This window comes from Lactuca virosa, chromosome 9, assembly GCF_052849685.1.
Source record: "Lactuca virosa cultivar CGN04683 chromosome 9, Lactuca_virosa_CGN04683_v6, whole genome shotgun sequence".
Lineage (NCBI taxonomy): Eukaryota > Viridiplantae > Streptophyta > Magnoliopsida > Asterales > Asteraceae > Lactuca > Lactuca virosa.
The window spans coordinates 219365499-219385929 of record NC_136434.1 but is presented as its reverse complement, the minus strand read 5'-3'; positions in this window follow the sequence as shown (position 1 = coordinate 219385929).

Sequence of the window (20431 nt, the reverse complement as noted above, 5' to 3'; positions counted from 1 at the left end):
TGACTTTAACATCCTTAGGTAAATTTGGCAGCTTCGTAACCAATGCCCCTTCCTTTGGCAATAGTTACCTATGGACCCTTGATAATGGGACTATCTCAGACTTCGCCTCTCTCTTTACCATTGGGTCAACCGAGTTGACTATGGCCGATCCCTTTCCATTGGGAAGAGAGAGCTTTACTGGATATCCAATGTCATCATTGTCAATGTCCATAGCGTTTTAGGAAGTTGATCTTAGCAAATAGATAAGATCATTAAGGGTCTTGTCTTAGTCTGTTTCATAGGATTCCCAAAAGAACTCACTATGTGACTTAGAAAGTAGTTGAGCCACCAACTTTCTCAAGACTTTGACACCCAACTCTCCCGGCTTGTCAATATGTGACTACATCTCCAAGATGTGATCACACCTAGACCTTGCCTTGCCAATAGGGCTTGAGTGACCTTAAAGTTTTTAGGAACTTGTGGGTTAGGGAGAATAATTGGAGGAGGTGAAAGAAGTATGATATCCATGGGACATCATCTTCATTTAGGAAAGCTTGTTTCAAGAGATTTGGGAAGATCATAAATGTCTAGAGCAGACATCTTTTTGGGAGATATTCAAGATAGTTGATTTAAAGTCCTTAATATGACACCCAATATGAAATATTAAGGCTAGGACCCAACAAACTATTTTATAACTTAGAAGAGGGATGCCGTAATCCAAGCTATAAAATATTTGAAGGTAGGTGAATGACGATTCACCAATTTCCACCATGAAAAACGAAATAATTTATTAGGTTTTAATTGGATTTGAAAGTCCTAGATCTTTGAGATTCATTGAACTGTTCAAAGGCATGTTTCAATCTCGAGTGTGCCCTTCAGGTTTTGTGACTGAGATGCCGAGGATCACAAAACAAGGTGTGAATAACCATGCAAATATACTTGGTACCCTTAATATTTACCCCTTAATCAGTGTGCCGGTTAACCACACACGCTCTACTAACGACTTAAGCAAAGTGCAAAGTGTAATTTCATGGGTTAGCACCAAATTCACATTTTCCTAAGTAACTAAGATTGGGTATTAATAAGAGTTTAGTTACTTAGTATTTATCATTAATACTTTTAATGAAAGGAGAATTATAGTCCTTGTCCTACCCGTTCGACTAACGACCCTCCACCAGTCAAGGAAGCGGTGGGTGAGAGTGGACACCCATTAAACTGCCATTTTATAGGCAGTAACCTTATACCTCCCTTATAGACCGGCTTCGTGAATGAGGCCTACTAACGGTAAGACTGACTTTACTCTTATACATATATATAAATATTATTAACTTATAATATTATAAAGTATAAGGGTTGAATTTTAACTTTTAAAATTCTAAGGGCTAACTTGGAATTAAAGTATTCATAAGTGAAAACTTTTCAAATTCCAAAACTTGAGGGCAAGTTTTGAAACTATTCAAAACTAATTAATTCCATAACTTATGAGTTTAAAGTAGTTTTAATTAAAAAAAACTCTTCAAGTTCCATAACTTGAGGACAAGTTATGGAAGACTTTAAACTAATTAATAAAAAAAATAACTTTTTTTTATTGTAACTTATGGAACTAATTAAGGTTACACTTTTTTTTTTAAATTTAATGAAGAGACTCTTGAACCTCCATAACTTGAGGACAAGTTATGGAGTCATAAAACCATTTAATTAGAACTAGACTCTTCATTTTATAACCTTTGCCAACTTTTATGAGTTTTATGATTCTTAAATGTGACTTTTCATATAACTTGAGGACAAGTTACAAAACACACTTTGGAATCAACTCTTAGATTAAAATGGATTGAAAACAACTATTTCACACAACTTTTCTATTAATCTAAGAACCTCATAAGAACAAGATAATTCAAATCATCAATCTTCAAGAAATTAACATGAACATACAAACTAATACAAATCTTGAAATTATGACAATTATCTTAGAAATTGGATTAGCATGAACATTACCACATCAAAAACAAGTTTATAAGTCCAAAAACATCTTAGGGTAATGTTCCTAGTCCAATTCCAGCCAAAACAATCGAATATATGCATCCAACTCGATTTTTCAGCTACTTTTGCAAGTATAACAAGAAAACAAGCCTAGGCTCTGATACCACTGTTGGGTTATGAGCATTCTAACACTCCTAAGTGTACATGCAACCCTAAATACCTTGGATCTATGTTTTCTCTATTATACATACAATTATGAACATCCAAGGTATTATCCTAATCTAGCATACAAAATAATAAATATAACAAGATAGAATACATACCTCTTTGATGTAGAATGTCTTCATGAAGCTTGAGTGCCTAGTGCCCCAAGTGTGACACCTCAAATGGTTCACACAACACCAAATACACTTGGAATAACTTGAGAGAAACTTGAACACTCCTTGAAATCGTCTAGCCCTCACACACACACATTAGTGCACGATTTCTTGAGCCATGGGATTCTTTTATATGGTGGCTATTAGGGTTACACCATGTAACTCATAACTTTACCCATTCCTTATGCTCCATGGATTTTAACCTCTATGGAGTATCCATGGGTCACCCCATGGACTTAGTCCAACATAAGGAATCTTGGATCACAAGCCCACATATATAAGAATGAATGATTTACACAATCAACCCATATATTTAATTAGTCTCCTTTTGATCACTTAATTAATTCCAAATTAATTCTTGATCAATACTAATTAAATAACCTTATTAATATATTAGAACTTATAATATATTAACCAACCTTAAGTGTTATTTCTCTCATTATAGTCTATCCAAATGCATGATGCCATGCAACCCAAATGGACCATGCCGGGTCGGGTCAAGTCTTACCAATTATAGTTATGGACTTAGACATTAATCCAACAAGTATCACGACACTCTCTTCCACTGACTCATGGATGCTACGGCTCCCCATAGTCTTACAACACTCTCTCGCTCACTGACTCACCATTGGCTCACTCCACGGTTTCTCCTGATAATCCCAAGCGATTAATCCCACCCGGATCCACTTGCTCCCTTATCACCTCATAACCTCATCATCAAGTCATCACCACACTGAGTTTACCAACTCATGCTGCGCAGCTCAACATAGATAGGTGCTTACACCCACCCAGTTTATGCACCACCACTTCTGATGTAAGTTCTCGCAGGCAAGACACTAGTCTCTGCACCGAAACACCCTTATACAGTCTCACTCCAACGACAATTTACTGATGGATTCCCACTGGAACATAATCATTCGGTACTCCACTCGCCATCTCCCAACTCGAGTCCTAACATGACCAAAAATTAGGACATCATACTCGGGTACCTCGGTACACCGTCACAGCGTCCCATGCGGTCTTGATTTTACCACTGATCTTCCACTTACACAACTTGAAACTTCGAAATACTCCCATCTCCCAAATTGAAACACGGAGGAATCGTCAACGACTAAATACACATTGACGAAAATCCGAAGCTTCACCCTCTACTGATCACCGCCCATAGGAACTACTCATACCGACTCTAAAATTGGTCGACAACCAACTGCTGCCCTCTTCTGGAGTATAGATTACAATACATACTTATACCCGCAAATCTCAGCTATTGCATCCTGAACTCAGCGACTCATCCGCCTCGAACTCAACATTTGCAAACCCGAAAAAAATCTCTAGCCATAATAAATCCTCCGACCAACGGCCACCTGCCGTGAATTCACTCATCCTTCCTTAAGCGCATACTCATACATCATCCCTCCTCGCACTTTGCCGCATCCACTAATATCCCAGGTTTCATGTGTCCGTACCGCAGATATCCACAATCAGTTGCAATTGAACGAATTGTTGATCTTCTCAATTGAATACCCAGTTCTCCCCCACTCAGGGTTCGAACCATCACCAGGTACATCACACTTGACTCTTGGAACGTACCACACAAACACTCAATGATCTTCCCGATGGAAACCAAGCGACTCCAAATATCCCGTAACTCAGACAAGAACCTCAAAATCCTCACAACTTGACTGCCTCTGGTTATCTCAAAACCTCATACTAACACACCGCCGGATACCTCAACTGTTCCGAAATAACCCTGACCCTCAGTCCGAAAATAATTCACTATCACACACCTGTTGGAGATAGTGTCTAAGTCCATAACTATATTTGGTATGTACTTGACCCGACCCGGCATGGTCCATTTGGGTTGCACTTCACCCGAACAATTTACGGATAATCTTTTGAGAATAGTATAAGTTATGATTTATTAATATATTATAAGTTCTAATATATTAATATAAAATCATATTATTTAATTAGTGTTGATCTATAATTAATTTAGAATTAATTTAGAGATCAAAAGTATGACTAATTAAATATGGGCTCTTGTATTTATATAGTGTGGGCTAATGCTTATTTGGAACGGGCTAGGCTTGCATGGAAAGTCCATGGATACTCCATGGAGCTTTAACCCATGGATCTCATGGAAATGAAAAGACATGGGTATTAGGGTTTACATGGATGTAACCCTAATCCACCACACTATATAAAGGAGGCTTTGGTTCTTGAAATTGCACTAGTTGATGTGTGTAAACTAAGAGGGCCGATTTCAAGAAGTTTGTGACTATTCTCTCAAGTTTCCAAGTTTGTGGTGATTTGTGACTTCCATTTGAGGCATCCACATTATTGGTGCTAGGCTCTCAAACTCCAATCAATCAACTACTACTACAAGGTAAGTAATTCTACTAGTTTTATTTGATTCAAGTACCCCATGCCATGCTAGTTAGGATAAGAACCTTGGAAAATTAATTATTTGCATGTATCTTAGTCAAACATAGATCCAAGGTTTCTAGGGTTGCATGTACACCATAGGAGTGTTAGAATGCTGAAAACCCATCAGTGGTATCAGAGCCTGGTTTGTTTATTTGATACTTGATGCAAAAAAAAAAAAAAAAAACTTGAAAATCGAAGTTTTGTTCAAAAGCTCGTATCAAAATTTCAAGTTTTGTATATGTACTTACGATTCTTGAAATTTTTGATATGAACATTCATAAACATATGAGTTTAGAAGATCATAGAAATTATGTGCTAATAATTGATTAGATTAATTCTTCATCTTTATGTGTTTTAATGGAGTCCATAACTAGTTCTTAAGTTATGGATAACCAAAAGTCACATTTATAAATAACCATTAAAAGAACACATAGGTTACAAAAAATGAAGAGTCTTCATTTTTAATAACCATTAACTCATAAGTTATGAGAAATGAAAAGCTTTGAAAGTTTACAAAACTTGCCCTCAAGTTTTTGAGCATGTAAAGTCATATTAAAAACTTTAGTTCCAACCCCTAGAATTTTAAAAGTTAAAATTCAACCCTTATACTTTATAATATTATAAGTTTAATAATATTTATATATGTATAAGATCAAGTCGTCTTACCGCTAGTACGCCTCATTCACGAAGCCGGTCTATAAGGGGGGGTATAAGGTTGTTGCCTATAAAATGGCAACTTAATGGGTGTCCACTCTCACCCACCGCTTCCTTGATCGGTGGAGGGTCGTTAGCTGAACGGGTAGGAAAAGGACTTATAAATTCTCATTAAAAGTATAATGATAATACTAAAGTAACTAAACTTTATTGAATTCCCAATCTTAGTTATTTTAGGAAAATGTGAATAAGGTGCTAATCCATGAAATTACACTTTACACTTTGTTTAAGTCGTTAGTGGAGCGTGTGTGGTTAACCGGCACACTAACTTGAACTTAACAAGGTAGGTAAAGGGTGACTTAATGTTTATCATAGTATCGATGGAGTGTGTGTGGTTAACCAGCACATCGATTGAAGGGTAATACATTAAGGGTACCAAGTAATTTGCGTGGTTACTTCACACCTTGTTTTGTGATCCTCGACATCCCAGTCACAAAACTTGAAGGGCACACTCGAGATTGAAACATGCCATTGAAGAAAGTTCAATGAATCTCAAAGAATCTAGGAGTTTCTAAACTAACTAAAACCTAATTAAATATTTCGTTTTTCATGGTGGAAATTGGTGAATCGTCATTCACCTACCTTCAAATATCTTATAGCTTAGATTACGGCATCCCTCTTCTAAGTTATAAAATATTGTGTTGGGTCCTAGCCTTAATATTCCATTTGGGTGTTTTGTTAAGGACTATCTCTATATCTAATCTAATCTATTCCCTCTTCTTTTCAGATGTCTTCCAATAACAATGCTTCTGGCTCAAACCCTACTAGCTCATTCTCTCTCATGAATCTTTGTGGGAGAGTCATCTTTGATGGGTCCAACTTTACAGATTGGATCAGAAACATCAGGATGGTCACTCGGTATGAGAACAAAGAATATGTTCTCGACAAGGAGCTAAAGGTACCCGAGCCAACTGCTACTCCTGAAGAGCTTGTTGAATATGAGGTACATGAAAGAGATGCTACAAAAGTGGCATGCATCATGATGGCCACCATGACAGCCGAGCTCCAAAAGTCCTATGAGGACTATTATCCTTTTGAGATGTACCAGGACTTGATGGACCGCTACCATCAAAGTGCTCGTCAAGAGCGATATGAAATAATCTCCTCCATGATAACAACCCGAATGAAGGATGGTGAACCCATCACGGGCCACATGCAGAAAATGCAAAGGTATGTGGACCGTTTACTGAAGCTGAATGTGAACTTCCCTGAGGAGTTAGCAATAGACATCATTTTGCACTCCTTGCCATCGTGTTATGATCAATTCCGCATGACATATCACATAAATAAGGAAGAAGTCACCCTCAGCAAAATTCAAGGACTCTTGAAGACCGGCGAAAGTGGTCTAAAGGGTAAGTCGGTTGTTACTACTCCTACTCCTACTCCAACTACGGCCAATGTCTTGGCAATCGGGCATGACAAAGGGAAGAAGAGAAAGAACCCTTCTAAGGGTACCAAGGGTAAGACCCTTGAAGGCTCCTCTTCAAGCAAAACCAAGAAAGGTTTTGTCACTCCTTCTGCTAACCCTAATGAGGCTGAATGCTTCTATTGCCATGAAAAGTCGCACTGGAAGCGAAACTGCCCAAAGTACCAGCAAGATTTGAAGGATGGGAAAGTAAAACCCAACCATGCAGGTATATACATTATATTGTCTAATAACTCACCTCATTCTAAGTCTTGGGTCCTTGATACAGGTTGTGGTATTCACATATGTTGTGATTTGCAGGGACTAAAAAGAAGTGAGAATGTGGAGCAGGGAAAGATAAACTTAATCATGGGAAACAGGAAAGCTTCACCTGTCACCAAGATAGGAGTTTATTCCTTAGTGCTAAATAGTGGGTTTACATTAGATTTGAATAAATGTTATTATTCGCCAGAAATGGAAAGAAATGTTATTTCCTTTCATGCATTGTATAAACAAGGTTTTACCTTTTATTTTGATAATAATAATGGTAGTATTGATGCTTTCTTTAATAATGTTCTTTATTTTAAAGCATTACCTTATGATGGCGTGTATGAAACTGTATCTGTTGTAGATAATCTAGGAAATAATGTATTGTGTATTAACTCTTCCACTAGCTTAGATAAAGCATCCTTATGGCATTGTCGTCTTAGACATGTAAGCAAGAAACGCATAGGCCAATTCCAAAAGGATGGAGTCTTGGAGTCATTTGACCTAAAGTCAGATGATAGTTGTGAATCTTGTTTGCTTGGTAAAATGACAAAGTCACCTTTTAGTGGCACTTGTGCTAGGGGTGAAGGTTTGTTGGACCTCATACACACGGATGTGTGTGGACCCTTCAGAACCGCCACAAGTGATGCTAATCGGTTCTATGTGACTTTTATTGATGATTTTAGTAGATATGGATATGTCTACCTAATCAAGCATAAGTCAGAAACCTTTGAGAAATTCAAAGAGTTTAAGCAAGAAGTGGAGAATCAGTTGGGCAGGAACATTAAGATGATTCGATCCGATCGTGGTGGTGAGTATCTTAGTACTGAGTTCCTTGACTACCTTAAGGATTGTGGGATTGTCTCACAATTGACACCTCCTAGGACACAACAGTTGAATGGTGTAGCTGAGAGGCGCAATCGGACCTTGTTGGACATGGTTCGTTCCATGATGAGTCGAACTTCGCTACCAATCTCATTTTGGGGGTATGCCTTAGAGACTGCCGCCCATATCCTTAATCTAGTCCCTACAAAGAAGGTTGCCAAAACACCTCACGAGGTGTGGACTGGAAAAGTTTCCAATCTAGACCACATCAAGATTTGGGGTTGCGAGGCTTTCGTGAGACGCGAGACTCACGATAAGCTCGAACCCCGAAGCGAAAGGTGTATTTTCATCGGCTACCCACAGAAATCCTTTGGTTACATCTTCTACAGACCTAGTGATAATGTGGTCTTTGTAGCAAGAAGAGGATTCTTTCGAGAGAGAGAATTCATGAGCCAAGGAGACAGTGGGAGGCAAATTGACCTTGAGGAAATTCAAGAGTCAAGTGGTGAAGGAACCTCAAACCCTAGCCCTCAACCTGAGGAGGAAACTCCTATTGAGCCGACTGAAGAATCTATACCTCTGAGGCGTTCCACCAGAGTTAGGAATTCACCTGAGCATTGTTATGGTTTTCATATTACTGCAGAAGGTGAGACACTTATCAGTGATAACACACTGGTAAATCTGGATGAGCCTAACAGCTACACGGAAGCCATGGCAGGCCCTGAGGCTGCTAAATGGAAAGAGGCTATGGATAGCGAGATACAGTCCATGTATGACAATCAAGTTTGGAACTTGGTTGACAATGTACCTGATCGTAAGATAGTTGGGTGCAAATGGATCTTCAAGAAGAAGACCGACATGGATGGTAATGTACACACTTATAAGACACGACTGGTTGCAAAGGGTTATTCTCAAACTCCGGGAGTTGATTATGATGAGACCTTTTCACCAGTAGAAAATATTAAGTCTATTAGGGTTATGTTAGCCATTGCTGCATTTCATGACTATGAAATATGGCGAATGGATGTCAAAACCGCTTTCCTTAATGGGAAGTTGGCTGAGGATGTTTACATGAGTCAGCCAGAGGGTTTTGTCAGCACAAAGTACCCTAATAGAGTGTGTAAGATTGAGAAATCCATCTATGGATTGAAACAAGCACCTCGCAGATGGAATCTTTGTTTCGATGAGAAAGTCAAAGAGTTTGGCTTTTCGAGAAGTGAAGATGAGTCCTGTGTATATGTCAGAGCTAGTGGGAGTATAGTTAGCTTCTTGGTGTTGTATGTGGATGACATACTGCTCATAGGAAATGACATCCCAACTTTGCAGGAGGTGAAGTCCTGGCTTGGGAAGTGTTTTGCTATGAAGGACCTTGGAGAAGCTGCCTATATCCTAGGGATAAGGATTTTGAGAAACAGGAGTAAAAGACTAATTGGACTTAGTCAAAGCACCAATGTGGACAAAGTGTTGAAAAGGTTCAACATGCATAACTCCAAGAAAGGAGAGTTACCCATCCAGAGTAACGCCAGATTGAGTAAGACACAAAGCCCTAGTACTGAGGCTGAGATAGCAGAAATGAGTCGAATACCTTATGCTTCAGCTGTAGGATCGATCATGTATGCTATGACGTGTACTCGACCTGATGTAGCCTTTGCTTTGAGCATGGTTATCAGGTATCAGGGGAACCCTGGCAAGGCACACTGGACTGCGGTAAAGAATATCCTCAAGTACCTACGGAGGACTAAGGACTGGGTCCTTACCCTCGGTGGCAGTGAGGACTTGAGAGTTGTAGGGTACAATGATGCTAGCTTTCAGACTGACAGGGATAATTTCCGCTCTCAGTCGGGCTGGGTCTTTACTCTAAACGGAGGGGCAATTACTTGGAAAAGTTCCAAGCAGGAGATAGTGGCTGATTCCACTTGTGAATCAGAGTATATAGCAGCAAGCGAGACAGCAAAGGAGGCTATATGGCTAAAGAACTTCATCGGAGACCTTGGAGTTGTACCAGCTATAAAGGAGCCAATGGAGATTTTCTATGACAGCAATAGTGCGGTTGCCTTAGCCAAGGAACCAAGAGATCATGGGAGATCCAGACACATTGACAGAAAAATATCACTTCATCAGACATCGAATAGAAGAAGGAATCCTCGTGGCAAAGAGGGTATCATCGGATGAGAACCCAGCAGATCTCCTCACGAAGGGACTGACTCGGGCTAAGCATCTCCAGCATGCTCGGAGCATAGGGCTGAAGGATGATATTAGTTTTAGTAGTTAGATAATCTTGAAATTTGTAAAATGTAATTGACATTTGATGATAAATAAAAGCTGTTATTTATGAGTAAAGTGTTGCTATCTCTTGTCAATCGTTTACTATTATTTCTTTTTGCATGTTTTGACTTCCAGAATAATTATGTTATGGTTTATATCATATTATTCAAACTCTCCACAGTCGGTCATATGTTGGAAGTAGATATGAATCAAGACTGTCATGGGTTGGCTTGTAGAGGTCTAAGATGTTAGACAAAGCGGGGCTACAACACTCATGAGTGCTCATAAGTTCTGAGTATTGGATTCAACCCACGCTCACTTGTATCACTTCATGGAATTTATCTCGAGTGATCGTGAGACGGTAATATCATATAAGTCTTCAAACCTAGAGATATGATTTGTTGCCTATGAGTTGGTTATGCATTGATTGCACGAAAACGCATTGGTAACTCGATGTTATAAACCGTGCCTTTGTGTGTAGTTTAACAAGTAGTAGAGCAAACATATGAGTCAAAGTTTATCTGTTCCTTCTAGGATTAGAAGCGATATCTGGGCCCCTCGATGATTTTGTTTTGACCTATGTACCGGGCCCGGTCAGAACTAAATTGATGTGTTCAGTTAAGTTCTATGTCAAACAAATCAGAAATCGGGAAACAAATGTTGGACAATAAGCAAGACCATGTTCCATGTATTTGTCCGGCTGATATCTAGAACAGAGGATTATATGATCACTTATCTAAAATGGCGCTTCATAGTTCAACAGAGTTTTAAGAACTACGATTGCTGATCGGTTCCTGAAGTCATACTTGCAACTATAGTTATTAGACTTATCCAAGTGGGAGACTGTTGGAGATAGTGTCTAAGTCCATAACTATATTTGGTATGTACTTGACCCGACCCGGCATGGTCCATTTGGGTTGCACTTCACCCGAACAATTTACGGATAATCTTTTGAGAATAGTATAAGTTATGATTTATTAATATATTATAAGTTCTAATATATTAATATAAAATCATATTATTTAATTAGTGTTGATCTATAATTAATTTAGAATTAATTTAGAGATCAAAAGTATGACTAATTAAATATAGGCTCTTATATTTATATAGTGTGGGCTAATGCTTATTTGGAATGGGCTAGTCTTGCATGGAAAGTCCATGGATACTCCATGGAGCTTTAACCGATGGATCTCATGGAAATGAAAAGACATGGGTATTAGGGTTTACATGGATGTAACCCTAATCCACCACACTATATAAAGGAGGCTTTGGTTCTTGAAATTGCACTAGTTGATGTGTGTAAACTAAGAGGGCTGATTTCAAGAAGTTTGTGACTATTCTCTCAAGTTTCCAAGTTTGTGGTGATTTTTGACTTCCATTTGAGGCATCCACATTATTGGTGCTAGGCTCTCAAACTCCAAGCAATCAACTACTACTACAAGGTAAGTAATTCTACTAGTTTTATTTGATTCAAGTACCCCATGCCATGCTAGTTAGGATAAGAACCTTGGAAAATTAATTATTTGCATGTATCTTAGTCAAACATAGATCCAAGGTTTCTAGGGTTGCATGTACACCATAGGAGTGTTAGAATGCTGAAAACCCATCACACCTTATCTCTGACTCCTCGACCAGCCTCCCAACACGGGAATCATCATCAAAGCATGAGACCTCACTCTCACAACCGATACACAACATAACACGAGGGCCACCGCCCCGATATGTTCCTCTTAACCACCTGAAACTGCTGCTGAAAGCATGCCACACTCATAGAGGCACCTTCCTGGGTCTCTTCCATCTCAGCCTCCACTAGTGACTCCATGGTACCAGAAATACCTCACAGCAGTCAAACTGCCCACATACTCTGATGAAAAGGTCACCACCAATGCTCCCCCACGGGGTTTACCTCCAAGCTCTGAAACCGAAAACTCGATATCTCCTTCGCTTCTCCCAGAAATGGGAACAACGCAACTCTTGCCACAGAAGGTGACGTCTCATCCATCAGCCGATGGCTCGACTCAGACCTCGATCCTCCAATAAGCATCATCTCTACTCATCCCTGAGCCTTGCGACTCCAACTAACATCTCACCAATAAAATCCCTCAGAAATGAACTCGATTTCCCTTTCCAGGTACACTCCATTAAAAGTTGCTCGACATGGCCCTCTGGCTCCACACTTTATCACCTGATCTCAGACTAATCAACCACCACAGGACAACTGGTAAAACCAGAAGCACTAACCGCCACGAATCATGGTACTCGAACCATGTGATCACCTTTCACTCTGCCATGAATCATGGTACCTGAACCATGTTATCTCCTCTCAATCTTCTACTTAGAACCTCTGGTATTCTCCCTGTTTCGAGTATGGGTCCTCTGCTTTCAGTAGTACGAGCCCATACTACCTGCCACATCTACCCGTACTTTCCACACGGATCGTCCCAGAATTCCTAAGTAGCTTCTCAACCTTCCCGACCACCAAACCCGCTAAAATCTGGTCGCTTCCCAGCGAATAATCTCCTCTATCAGCGTACTCATCTGACTAAGGCCACTTCCTAGGCTCTTCCTAGGTTCCCTCACTTCTCTGCCTTCAGCTGCTGAAGAACTCCTTATGATGCCAGCCATCTACCTCCTGAATATCGTCATATTCACTTAGTAGCTGACTCCCATCATCAAGAGTTTCACAAAGCACAAAGCAAGCAGCATTCGAGCATCGAATAATCTCTACCAGCACGTAAAACCACTCTAGGTTACAACTCCACTTGCTCTGCTCCCATAAAAAGGTATCACCAAACTCAAGCAACTCTACCCCCTCGCGGGTATCTAACTACTCTTGTGGTAGGCTCCTCAAATGCTCATCTAGGTATCTCTCCTAGATTACTCCTCTACTCAAGTTCTCTCTAAAATATCTCTGTTGGATACTCTTACTCCGCACATACTCAAAGCACATCACATATAGCAAAATTCCTAGGCTAAGGCATCACAAATCAGGCAACTCTAGCCCTAAAATATGAAATACCTAGCCTATCTTCTAGCATGCATCTCTAGTATCTCAATAATAACTCATAACAAAAATAAGTAAGGTTATTTTGGGAAATCACCGTTCGGGCTTTGGCTGATTGTACACACTGCTCCTTCTCGTTTTTCTCTTAGAAACTCTTGCTCGTTTTATTAAAAAAAATCATTTCTTTTGAATTTTTTTTCTCAAATCCTCAGTTTGAGTCCAGATGTACCCGAAGGTGCATCCGAATCCCTCAAACCAAGGCTTTGATACCAACTTGTAACACCGTAAATTTCCAAACAAATTTTTCTTTTTAAAATCATAAAATTCTCATAACGCATTTCACAAAATCTCATTTAGTTAATTTACAAAACGCATCTCCATATTGTTTAATTAATAATCCAGGATCCTCAAACATAACTCTTTCTCTGGTGTGTATAATAGAGCCGGTGCCTTCCCGCGATCCTGAGAAAAACCTGAAACACATAACACATAACACGGTAAGCACGAAGCTTAGTGAGTTCCCCAAAATACCACATACAACACATTAGCCACTCGAGGCTATAACTCTGTAAGACCCTCCGGTCTATGTGTCTCAGTGGGACCCTCCAGTCCCACGGCTCGTTGGACCCTCTGGTCCGGTCTAAGTGAGGACCCTCCGGTCTCACAGCTCGTTGGACCCTACGGTCCGGTCTCAGTAACACATAATAACAATACTCAGCATAAATCACAGAGACATAATGCAGAATATCACAATTCACAAATAAGCACATAAGACATCTCAGTCACACAAGGATAACACTCATGGTAAGTATAGTGAGAAGACTCACCTCGGATGATGAACAACCCCTATAAACGTTGTTGCTACGCACCGACATCTAACTCTGAGCCAAAACCACAATTAACCCAATTAGGAACTAAGTCCAGACTCTCACTCATTAGGTCTAAAGGAAGACCACTAACCAGCCCATTAATAGCCTAAAACCCATTGGGCCCACCAAGGCCCAATAATAAATGGGCTCTCCTAAGGCCCACTCTCAAAACTAAATGGCAAGCCCAACTTAAGGGCCCAAGCACGAATATATATACTCCTCTGGTCCAATACTCTATTGCAACAAGCCCAAACTCTAGACCCAACACTCAAAACCCAAAATGAGACTTAGCCCAGAAGTCCACAGTGAGGTTACGCGGGGCGTACCTCCCTTGGTACGCTCAGCGTTCACAATCCAGATTGGCCATCGGGGACACTAGGGCAGTACGCAGGGCGTACGAGAATTACGCTCAGCGTACTCCACAGATTCACTCTTTCTACTCATTTGGTCTTAATCAATTAAGACATTAACTCAAATCCAAGATCTGGACTCCTTAATGGATCCTACTCCATAAAGTCAGTGACTTTAAGCCTTTGCATGGCTGGTGAGGTCACAAACACCCAAAACACACACTTTCTTAGCTCAAAATGCACATAACTCTTGCATGGCTCGATTTCAACATCAAATACCTGATTTTTATGACACAACACCACTATATACACTCAAAGGGGTTGGTCATAGTCTCTGGAGCTCAATAACTCATAAAGTCTCCAACTTTGGGACAAAAACCCTAAAATACCCCACTATGATGCACACACCATAAGAGTGAGAAAGCTTGAAGCTTTATACCTCTATATGAAGCTTCCATCATAGATATGCTCAGATCCAAGGGCTTGGACTCTCACTCCTTCTTCTTCAAAGCTTCTTCTTCACTCCAAGAACACATAAAACACTCAAAGGCTCTCAAATGCGTTCACAAACTCCATGAACGAAGGTTTTGGGTTTAGGAAGGTTTGAAATCTGAGGATGGCGGCCAGGAATGAGGCCATCTCATTCTTTATATAGGAACACACCCAAAATTAGGGTTTTCACTATGTGCCTAGTACGTCCAGCGTACCCTCTGGTACGCCTAGCGTACTAGGGGCTCCGCTTGAAAATAATGCACACGAGTACGCTAAGCGTACACATATGTACGCCCAACATACTCAGCTGCCACCAATCTCACATAAGGGACTTATCCTGCCACAACTTCAAACTTCCATTTCTCCCTCGATATAACCCGATTCCCATGAACCTCAAACCCACGGAAAGGTGATGAGATGCCCTATGCTTCTAGCAACTCGTCGCAACCCCGAGACCTCCCAAGCCTGGTTTGCAGTCCACGAACCCTAATCACGGACGATCCGAAACGGGATGTTACAGTTAGTCACAAATTTAAGCACTTAAACACAAACCACAACCACTACACGAAACATTCACTGTCGAAATGGCTAACGGGAAGAAAGAGAGCGCTAACGATATATTAATAGGTTGTACCCTCAGTCTAAACGACCATTCTTTCCCAATCGACCTTATGCCGGTCTCCATAAAAAGCTTCGACATCATTATTGGCATGGACTGGTTGAGTCCTTATCGTGCTGACATCCTTTGTTATGAAAAAGCCATTCGCCTTAATCTGCCAAATGGCGAAGCCCTCGTTATCTACAGCGACAAACCCAGTACGAACCTTCGCATCATTTCTTGCATTAAAGCCCAAAAATACCTGCGAAAAGAGTGTCATGCATTCCTAGCCCATGTTGTCAACGAAAAAAAGAAGTAAAAGACCTCGCGAGCATCCCTGAAGTCTGTAATTTCCCTGATATCTTCCCCGAAGATCTTCCAAGAGTTCCTCCTGAACGCCAAGTTGAATTCCAAATCGACTTAATCCCTGGAGCTACCCCTGTAGCCAAATCCCCATATCGCCTAGCACCAACAGAAATGCAAGAGTTATCTAGCCAATTGAATGAACTGCTCAGTAAGGGATTCATCAGACCTAGCTCTTCACCCTGGGGAGCACCGATCTTGTTTGTGAAAAAAAAAGACGGGTCGTTCCGCATGTGCATAGACTACCGCGAAATGAACAAGCTCACTATTAAGAACCGATACCCTCTCCTGCGAATAGACGACCTCTTCGATCAGCTTTAAGGAGCCAACTACTTTTCAAAGATAGACCTGAGATCGGGGTATCACCAACTGCGTGTCCATGAGAATGATGTTCCCAAAACAGATTTTCGAACTCGATATGGTCACTACGAGTTTGTAGTGATGCCCTTCGGTCTAACAAATGCACCCATGGTATTCATGGATTTAATGAATAGGGTGTGCCGACCCTTCTTAGACAAATTTGTGATAGAATTCATAGACGATATACTTATCTACTCGTGGAGTAAAGAAGATCATAGCCAACACCTGAGACAAGTCTTAGAAACTTTGAGGGCGGAAAAGATTTATGCAAAATTCTCCAAGTGTGAATTTTGGATTAGGAAGGTAAACTTCTTTGGTCACGTGGTCAGCGAAGAAGGAATACACGTGGACCCTTCTAAATAAAGGCGATTGAGAACTGGTCAGCACCCAGAACGTCTTCAGAGATCCGTCAATTTCTAGGACTTGCTGGCTACTACCGCAGATTCATACAAAACTTCTCTAGAATAGCTAAACTGCTTACTGCCCTAACTCAAAAGGGCATAACTTTTAGCTGGGAAGAGAAACAAGACACTGCCTTCTGAACATTGAAGCAATCATTGTGCAGTGCACCTATCTTGTCCCTCCCTGAAGGTACAGAAGATTTCGTGGTGTATTGTGATGCATCCAATTAGGGGCTAGGATGTGTCCTCATGCAACGAGGAAAGGTTATTGCTTATGCCTCGAGACAGATTAAAGCACACGAAGTCAATTACACCACTCATGATCTTGAGTTAGGAGCAGTAGTGTTAGCTCTGAAGATCTGGAAACATTACCTCTACGGTACTAAGTTCACTATCTTCACCGACCACAAAAGCCTTCAACACATCTTTGATCAGAAAGAAGTTAACATGAGACAGCGACGATGGGTAGAGTTACTTAATAATTATGAATGCGAAATTCGCTATCATCCCGGTAAAGTCAATGTAGTAGCAGATGCCCTTAGTCGAAAGGAGTACTCAGGTCGTAGAGTGAAGGCACTAACCATGACCATTAATTCGCATCTGTCCACACAAATCAAAGAGGCTCAGTTAGAAGCCTTAAAACCTGAGAATGTGGCAGGTGAAGCCTTAAGAGGAATGGACAAGAACTTAGAAATCAATGATGACGGTGTTCGTTATTTCATGAACCGGATTTGGACACTGAAGTTTGGTGGCTTCCGAGAAGTTTTCATGAACGAAGCCCACAAGACACGATACTCCATTCATCCCGGTTCAGATAAGATGTATATGGATCTCCAGAAACTGTATTGGTGGCCGAACATGAAAGCAGAGATTGCTACCTTCGTGGGCAAGTGTCTAAATTGCGCCAAAGTCAAGGTAGAATATAAAAATCCCTCAGGTTTACTTCAACAACCAGATATACCTGAGTGGAAGTGGAAGCGGATTACAATGGATTTCATAACCATGTCACCCAAGACCCCGGGTGGTCATGACATCATTTGGGTAATCGTCGATAGATTAACCAAGTCCGCCCACTTCCTGCCAATCAAAGAAACAGACAAAATGGAGAAGCTAACTAGAACTTACATCCAAGAGATAGTACGAATGCACGGTGTGCCCATATCTATTATCTCGGATAGAGGTAGTAGATTCACCTCGTGATTTTGGCAGTCACTTCAGAAGGCTCTTGGAGCTAAGCTGGACATGAGTACAGCTTACCATCCACAAACCGACGGGCAGAGTGAGAGAACTATATAGACCCTAGAAGACATGCTGAGAGCATGTGTGATTGACTTTGGTAAAGCATGGGATACCCATTTTCCACTAGTCGAGTTTTCATACAATAATAGCTACCACTCTAGCATCAAGGTTGCTACGTTCGAAGCCCTGTATGGCCGCAAGTGCAGATCCCCTCTGTGCTGGGCTGAAGTAGGAGATACGCAACTAGCTAGAGGCCAAGTTCCAAATAGCACTCTCACTGGCCCGGAGATCATTCGGGAAACCACAGAAAAGATTGTACAAATCCGAGAACGTCTGAAAGCCTCTAGAGAAAGACAAAAGAGCTACGCAGATAAAAGGCGAAAACCCTTGGAATTCCAGGTTGGTGACCGCGTTTTGTTGAAGGTCTCACCCTGGAAGGGCATGATACGCTTCGGGAAGCGTGGGAAGCTAAACCCAAGATACATTGGGCCATTCGAGATCCTCGCTAGGATCGGCCCTATAGCTTACAAACTCCGTTTACCACAAGAACTTAACAATTTACACCCTGTCTTCCACGTGTCAAATTTAAAGAAGTATCTATCCGACGAAACTCTTGTAATTCCACTCGACGAGATCGAGGTAAATGAGAGTCTTAACTTCGTGGAAGAACCAATAGAAATCATGGATAGGGAAGTCAAACGAACTAAACAAAGTCGAATACCAATAGTAAAGGTTCGTTGGAACGCCAAGCGGGGACCCGAATTTACTTGGGAGCGAGAAGACCAGATGCAACAAAAGTACCCGCAACTTTTCCCTAGTCTGTAATGCATTCTCTATAGCAAGAATTTCGGGATGAAATTCCCTCTAACGGGGGGATAATGTAACAACCCGCTATTTCCTATTAGTAAAACTCTAAACTACAAGAATATTTATTTAACATATATACACGTTTATGGGAAAACCATGTTGAAATAGGGTAGTATAAACTTCATACTTAACATAGAATTATACCAAAGCAAACCAAACTTACACTAGTGCAAATTAAGGGGGCTATACTTGAATTTATTTAAAAGTTAAAGGGGTTGAAATGTGTTTACGGATTTGGGGACACTCAAACCGTGAACACATGTTTTATGAAGGAAATCAACCGTGAACACCTTAAAGGGTGTAAACCCAAACCGTGAACCCTTTTTCCTTTGACCAAAATCCGAAAGCCGTAAACACCCCCTATATATATATATATATATATATATATATATATATATATATATATATATATGTGTGTGTGTGTGTGTGTGTGTGTGTGTGTGTGTGTGTGTGTTTTGGGCGAGAAAACTTCATTTCACTCACTTTCCTCCGTAAACACCCCTAAAATCCTCTCAATCTTCAAGAGTTTACGACCAGTTCCTTCAAATCTTCGTATTTCCCCATCAAGCACATTCAAAGCCACATTCAAATCTTCAAGTGATCTTCAAATCTTCATAATTATTCAAGATCCAACCGTAAACCCCTATTTTAAAACCAAAAACACTTTGCAACATTTCCAAATAATTCTATTAATTTTGTAAGTCTTCCTTATATAATTAAATTATTATTTAGCCTATTATTTAAATTAATATCTTATTAATTTAAATACGAAGTCGAATACAAATATGTTAGGATAACGTTATTCGCTCGTACGACAATCTGAGGATCGTCTCTACCGCTTTGCTATTCCAAACTCAAGAGCACATACGAGGTGAGTTCATACCCCTGCATTTTCAATGTTTTTTTAAATATTTTAGGGGGAGAATACAAGTAAAACAAAAGGACTTTTGTGTTTATTCAAACATTTTTAAATAGTTTTAAAAACCTTTGCAATTGTTTCAAATCGAACATTAACTATACTTCCTAAGAATACTTTATATATTTTTAACCATTTTGTAATAGGTCGAGCATAAGGGTATTTTACTTTCATACGATTAAATTGCAAATGTTTTCATGTACATTACAGAACTTTACGAATAGACTATAATTGGTATAGTTTGGAAATATCTACACTATTTTACTAAGTACAACACATAGAATCAAAACATTTATTCAAACTATAATAGGTATAGCTTGGGAAACACTACTCTAATACATTTGTACAAGTATACACTATTAAATAATTATTTAAATATAATTATTTTACATTACAAGTACATTACTATAAGGATATTCATACATGTTCAAATACAAGAAAACATTACTACACTACACGTAAACTAGTTAATACATGGTTGTGTGGCACTACTTCAATTGTATCCACCAGGGTACGGAACTAAATCCTATACAGTATAACCAGAGTCTCCTGGAGGGAGAGTGTGAGATTTGTGTATAGATGTATACAGGACAGACACTCCCGCACCTCGACTGTTGGCTACAGTCAGGTCGGCAGGCCTGAGGTGACAAATGTCATAACTTTCAGACGCCTGAAGAACGTATTAGAGGTTACTAGGTCATATCAAGCATGGTTATATGAAAACTCACAACAG